Source organism: Mustela nigripes, chromosome 8, assembly GCF_022355385.1.
Source record: "Mustela nigripes isolate SB6536 chromosome 8, MUSNIG.SB6536, whole genome shotgun sequence".
NCBI classification, from domain to species: Eukaryota; Metazoa; Chordata; class Mammalia; order Carnivora; family Mustelidae; genus Mustela; species Mustela nigripes.
The window spans coordinates 10,516,850-10,524,076 of NC_081564.1; the positions used below are offsets into that span (position 1 = coordinate 10,516,850).

At 47.5% G+C, this 7,227-nt stretch overlaps 1 long non-coding RNA gene across 1 annotated transcript; it reads right to left on the reverse strand.

Moving 5' to 3' along the window:
* Positions 1-281: 281 nt before the first annotated feature.
* On the reverse strand, positions 282-5,999 carry LOC132023191 (uncharacterized). Its single transcript, XR_009405885.1, has 2 exons — positions 5,853-5,999; positions 282-2,752 (listed from the first exon to the last, which is right to left on the reverse strand). It is a non-coding gene; the product is annotated as an uncharacterized LOC132023191 (long non-coding RNA).
* Between the last annotated feature and the right edge of the window lie 1,228 nt (positions 6,000-7,227).

Below are 7,227 nucleotides of genomic sequence, written 5' to 3' on the forward strand. Positions count from 1 at the left end.
CTGACGAAGCAAAGCATCTTGGGAAGAAGGAACAGGAAGGGGGTGCTGGACCAGGAGTGATGTGCCCCTGATTTTTAGGCTAGAACAGTGTTTCTCAACTGGGGACGCATTTGACCCTTTGAGAACGTTTGACAATGTCTGGAGACCTTTTTGGTGCCAGAGGGGAGATGCTCCTGGGATCTCGGGAGTAGAGACCACGGACACTGCTGGGCACTTGCCATACACAGGCCAGCCCCCCGCCACCAAGAATTCTCCAGCCCACTCGTGCTGAGGCTGAGAAATCCTGGAATTGAGTCATTTTTAATTTTATTTTTTAAAGCGTTTCTCTGTAAATATGTGTCTCTAATTTCTAGCAGTGACGGCGAGGAAATATGTATGGGCTTGTACATAAATTTTTTAAAGACAGGATTAAGAAACAAAAAGATTAGATGCTCAACACAAGCATAAAAATACATATATACTTCGGTAATTGCACTTCTTGGTGATTCCCTATGAAATTTTAAAGAATACAGTAAATAAAGACAAGTCTGTTTTAAAAATATTAGCCTGATAGAAATTCTCACAGTGGGAGGGGTGCCGGGATGCCCCCAGACAAGCGATTGTCAACAGAACAGAAATGCCCGATTTGCCAGGGTCCAACTCTGGAAGTTCTGAGGGTCCCCCACCGAGTGTGTGTGAGGACGGTGACCTGCACCTGGGTGCCCCTGTCATTTGAGCATGTCCTGCGTGACTCTTGCTTGTCTGCCATTGTGAGCCGGCCCCCCTTAAAGACCCGGGATGCTCTCTCCCTTCCACTTAGAAGCAGCAAACCCCGACCACCTCCTCAGCTGCAGCCTGGCTCAGCAGGTCTGGGGGGAGGCCCGAGACTGTGCATTTCTACCCAGCTCCCAGGCCAGCCAGGCTTCTGGAGGATGGCGTCCGTCACGGTGAGGGCAGCACCACTGTTGTCAACGTGCGTTAGCATCTCGAGTCACCTTTTGGTCTATCTCAGGGCATAGTAAACGTACGTGGGGGTAAGTATTTCTCCATCCTGCATGTCCAGGAGGTCTCGATGGCTAGCAGACCCCTATGTCCTGAGTCAGGTTTCGTGGGCTCCAAGTATTGCATTCTTGACTTGGGCATTGCTGATTTTTTCTGTTTCTTTCTTTCTTTTTAAAAATAATTTATTTATTTATTTGACAGACAGAGATCACAACTAGGCAGAGAGGGAGGCAGAGATAGAGGGGGATGCAGGTTCTCCATTGAACAGAGAGCCCAATGTGGGGCTCGATCCCAAGACCCTGAGATCATGACCTGAGCCGAAGGCAGAGGCTTTAACCCACGGAGCCACATAGGCGCCCCTTTCTGTTTCTTTTTTATGCTTTGCTTCTCCCTGTAAGAATGGAATTCCCGCAGTGATAAGGCTCTTCATCTACTTCATCCAATTGGCAGCCCCCAAGCTAGTGTCTGCTGGGTGTAGGTTCTTAGTCCCTGTTTGTTGACTGAATCCATGTGCCTCAGTTTTCTTAGCTGTCAAACACAAATGATAACAATCCCATTCATATTCTAGGGTAGTAGAAGCCCTCCCTAAATGTGGACATTATTATTATTATCATTGTCACTATTACTATCTGCCTGTCTACGTGGCCCCCAGGCATACTGTCCTAGCTTCTCTTGTTGCCTGAGTGACTTCCCAATGTAATGATGTAACACAACCCAGAATCTGCGAGCTGGCACTTCTGATAGGGCCCGCTGAGGATGGCTCGTGCCCGCTCCCTGCCGTCTGGGACCTTGGCTGTCTGGGGTCATGGGAAGGCTGGCGATAACACAGCAGCTGGGGGCCTGGAATCATCTGGAAGCATCTTCACTTGTGTGTCTGGAACCTGGAGCTGGAGTGCCTCGAAGGAGAGGCTTGTCAGCTGGAGTCCTACACATGGTCTCCCCATGTGACTCGGGCTTCCTCCCAGCTTGGTGGCTTCAGACTTCTCATGGTGGCCCAGCATCACCTCCTCGCGATTCGATGGGTCTCCTCGGTTACAGACCCACATCGAAGAGGAAGAACACCGACACTCCCCACTCAGTGGAGAGACATCCAAGAATTTGGGGACCATGTGTTCAAACACGCATACAAGGTAACTTCTAGGTACCCGCTGCTTAACCAGCTTTATTGTCACGGGACGTGAGCTCACGAAGGTGTTTGCCATCTGTCTAGCCTCAACTCCGTGTCGTGGATGAGGAGCTAGAGGCGATGTAGTGTGATGGTCCTTCCAGCTCCTTTCAAGCCTGCCTCCAGGACCGGTGACATACTCCCCACGGTCTAAGAAAAGTCAGCGGTACCTATTTTTTTTTTTTAAACAAATATATCCGGGGACGCACCTTCTAGGAGGAAATGCTGAGTGTTGATCACATAATATATGCTGTTGTGAGCAGATGTCATGATATTATATGATAAAATATTATGAGCAGATGATACGCTATTTATTATGAGCAGGTGATGTATGACGCCGTATTATGATTATGGATGATGATGTATTGTGTTTCCTGGCAAACGCGTGAGATTATGTATTCGCACTCTGGCATGAAGAGTCTGATTTAAGAACTCCTTTCGACTCTGGCTCTGCCAATCAAAGTCTCTTTTGCTGAGCGGGATGAAGGATCAAAACTCTTTAATCCTTGGGATGAAGCCATATATGGATTTGGGGTTTCTGGAGTCATCAGGCCCTTGTGATGTGCCCAGGACTTTGGGTCTGGACGAGTGGGCTCTTGTTTCTGTCTGGAGGAACAATAATATGGAGAATGAAATTGCCGTGGGCTGACGGCCTGGTCCTAGGTGTATAAAGAGAAAGCTGGCTATGTACATGATCTTGAAACTAAATTATCAGGAACAGAAACAGAATCAGGAGGGAATGTGCATGAGTGAGAACAGGAACCCTTCTGAGTGCATTTTGCCAAAGGGATCATCACGTGAATACCAACTCATACAGTCTACAGGGAAACAATCTCTTGTGGCCAATTTGGAACCAGGAAAGGAGCAAAGAGGCACTTGAATGAATAGCAGACCTGAAAACCAAACATTCCCAGCCAATAAAAATCCATTTCCTCATATAGAATTCTACATTAAGGTCTCGAATTTCTAAATGTGGAGAAAAAAGTTGCTGGTAGATAACAATTGCGGAGGTCATAGGGCGAAGATGCCTTGGGGTGTGGGTCCTGGAGGCAGCTGGCCTAAGTTTGAATCCAGATTCTCACCCGTCTGGCCTGGGGGACCTCAAGCAGCTTCCAGAACCCCTCTGTGCCTCAATTTGCATCTGTCAAATGGGCATAATGGCAATTCCCATCTCATAAAGTGGTTACGAGGATTTAAGAGATGCAGAGGGCTTAGGGCAGCATCTGGTGTGTGGGAGGCACTCAACATACGCCTGGTTTCTCTGTGATCACCAACGAACCTGTTTACTCCGCAACTGAAATGCTACCTTCTTTAGAGAATTTCTCTTTAGGAATGGCTGAAACACGCTCCCAGAAATCTTGCCTCAACCCCAGAACTGTGCCCAGTGTGCTGTTCTCATTTCTAGAGCAGAGGTAGATCTTCAACCCGTGGAGGTAGCATTATCACAAATGGTATCACAAAAGCAAGTGGGGACCTGGGCAACCTCAGTGTAAATGAAGCACTCACAGCCTGTGGCCATTAATTACACTCTCTGCTTATGAAAACTTCATTTCTTTTTTTTAATAACCTTAGAGCTAGACTTCCAAACTCAGAAGAAAAGACTCTTAGTGATTCTCACTAGAGTGGACATGACTGCCTTTGGTGAGCCCTAAAAGACTGATTCCTTTTCATTCCCAAGTTCTCTCTCTCTCTCTCTCTCTCTCTCTCTCTCTCTCTCACACACACACACACACACACACACACACCGTCTCCAAGGGGTTTGTCTTTCATCTAAAACAGGACTATTCAACGTTGGGTCATGTCATTCTTTGTCTTGAGGTGGCCTCATGTGTTATAGGATCCTTAGCAGCATCCCTGGCCTTACCCACTAGATGCCAGTAGCACCATCTCCTTCATCTGTGACAACCAAAAATGTGGCTAGACATTGTCAAATGCCCCCTGGGGAGGCAAAATCGCCCCCAGCTGAGAACTACTGATCTACACACTCCCAAGGCCTTCAGTGGCCCCAGCCGTCATGTTTGTGAGAACTGATATGTACTCTGAGGCAGCCTTCCTGAGTGCTAGTCAACAGAGGGGCAGATCCATAGGCCGCATTATCACCCAAGCCACTGGAGTCCAAGGCTCCTAACACAGTGCTCCCAGTCTCTTCGATGGGTCCATTAGGTGGCAAAGAAAACAGAGAGGGTCTGAATGAAGCAATTAATAAAGGTAAATGAAGTGAGGCAGAAAGCATGGTGAAGAGAGGGGAGATTCCGGAGGCACAGACTGGACTTGAACCCTGGGTCTGTGAACCTCCCCGGTCTGAGTTTCCCTCACATCAAGTGGGCACACTGATGCTAGTGTCCCTCTGGCAATGAAGTGTGATGCTGCATACAAGCCTTTACTGCCGTGTGTGGTCCTCCATAAGTGCTCCGCAAGGGGCAATGATTGTTACAGTGTTGTCCATGCATGTGTAAACCTCTGTATCCCACAGACATCTGTAACTGTAGCATCATCTATATCATGTGTATTTCATGTCTGTCTCCCCACTAGAAACAGGTTGGACTTCTGCAGTATCTTCACTCCAGGCACCAGCCTGGCCCATCGTTGCAGTTCTGGATGACTGCTCAACACCGGGTAAACATACCAATGTGTCCTATGCCCCAGGGAGCTCAGATCCTGCAGGCGGGTAGAGTTCCGCTCTGGTGGAGGGCGATGTGGAGGTGTCTACTGTGGTGATATGCTCAGCCATCCTTTGTGAGCATTCATTATGCACCAGGCTTAGAACTTGGTGTCAGTTACTTGTGGCCACGTAACTTCAGTCCACACATGTGTATTCGGTCACAGTTCTGGGGGCCAGGGGTCCGTGAGAGCACGGCTTAGCTGGGCACAGTCTTCTACAGAGCTGTGGTCAAGGTAGGAGCTGATGCTGAGGTCTCATGCGGAGACTTTACTGAGGAAAGATTCACTTCCTAGCTCGTGGACGTGGCTGTTGGCAGGATCCCACTCCTTGTGGGCTGTTGGGCTGTGGGTCTCAGTGTTGCTGCTCCCAGTTCCCTGCCACATGGGCCTCTCCCTGGAGCAGCTCACAACACGGCAGCGGGTTTCACCAAAACCAGCAAGGCAGAGTCTGCTGGCAAGATGAGAGTTACAATCTTACAACGTCTACCATCTGTGCCGTATTCCATTGGTTAGAAGCAAGTCACAGGTCCTGCCCCCACTCAAGGAGAAGAGATTATACAGGGTGAATCCCAGAAGGCTATGATTATTATAGGATATCTTATGTGTGTCTGCCACAGACCCTTAGGAGCATTAGCTTCTGAAACCTTATGGGACAGGTCCTCTTACTGTGCCCATTTTACAGATAAGGAAAGGAGGGACGCTGCCGGTGTCACAGTGACCCTCTGGCTCAGTCACCAATGACCCAGGGGCACAGTGTCCCAACTAGGGTTTCTGTGCTCAGCGAACAGCCATAAGTGAATGTTTTACTATTCATTCTAAATGTTAAACAGATCTTTACCAAACTGTTAACAGTGACAAGCACAAGGTAGAGGGACTGACTATGAATGATTTTTTTTTAACCTTGTTATATATTTGTTTTTAAAGTAATGCACACAGAAATGTTATTCGTAAAATAACAGAGATTAGTAAAGTAGAGGTCAAGGCTGGGATGACCAGTAAAGTCGAGACTGCAGCAATGATGCCTAAGGCAGGAGTCAAGGCTTACCTTTCTGGAATCTTCCGAGGACACGGTCAGTCTCACCCGGTGACCAGATTCCCATCCCAAATGTCATCTCTGTTTGGGGGAGCCAGGAGTCAGCACCCAGTTTTCCTGTAGACCCAAGAGAATCCTTAGAAATCCAAAGACCAGAGCATTTTCTTATTAGTTTTGCTGTTGTTATTGTTGCTCAGTTTTTTTTCAAATAAGAGAATGACAAATGTCATGCAAATTACACAATTAGTACAGAATGTAGCTTTAACCTCCAAGTACTTGAAGCCAACAGGAAAAAAAAAAAGAGAAAGAAGAAAAGAAAGTAACAGTTTACTGAAGAGTCATTTTGTTTAGCAGATAATTTAGAATTTCATAATTATTTTCTTCGTCTACTCAAAACCGAAAAATGCCAACAGTGTTTCAAAGATCCTACTGCTGTTACTAACTAGGAAGAGTGTTTGCGTAATTAGCAATGTGGCTTTTTGCAAGAGCAATATGTCCCTCTTATTTAGAAAGAGGGGAATGAATTCTCTGTGGTGTTTTGTTTGTTGATGTGGGTTTTTTAAAGTGTCACCTCTAATATGTTGCTGGACTTGCGCCAGATCTCGTTCTATTTGGCAGGCATTTGGTACAGGCAGGGAGGAGGAAGTTTGGGAAAAGGCTGGAATTCTCTTTGGCTCTTGGCATTGGCTGATGAGGTCCGAACCTTAGTTTCCCAAGTGGGTCTGGGTGATGCACTGGATCACAGACTGGGTTTGGGCAGAAATTCTGGGGGCACAGGGGGGCTGATGGCTTTGGTGGGTCTGGAGCTGGTCATTCTTTCATCATTGGTGTGAGGGGCAGTGCCAACATAGCAGAGTACCTGAATGCTGCTTCTGATGTGCAGCCTTTAGCAAAGGGCTGGCCGGGGTGTATTAGTCAGCGTAGGCTAGGTCATGGTGTCATAACAAACATCCCAAGGATCTCACAGCTTAAAATAATGGAGGTTCATTTCTTGCCCATCCCATTTCTCCAGTGCAGGTCACCTGATGCACCTCCTCTGCTCACTGAAGTCACTCAGGGACTTGACTGGAGGACCAGCCACCCTGATCTAGAACTGTCACATCAACCTACATTCCCACAATCCACGCAGCAGAGGAAGAGAATTGGAGAGGGCATGTACACGGAGTTAAATGCTTTGGCCGGGAAGCAACGCAGTTACTCTTCTCACATTTAATTAGCCCAAACCAGTCATGTGACCACAATTAATTTCAAAGGACAGAGAACTTTTCACCCCCTGAGCATCTAGAAGTAGAGACCTAGATATTGATGAATATTCATGATGTCTGCCCCATGAGGCTTGGAGTGTTGGCATTGGGGGATCAGAGGTTTTGGGGGTCGGGGAAATTGG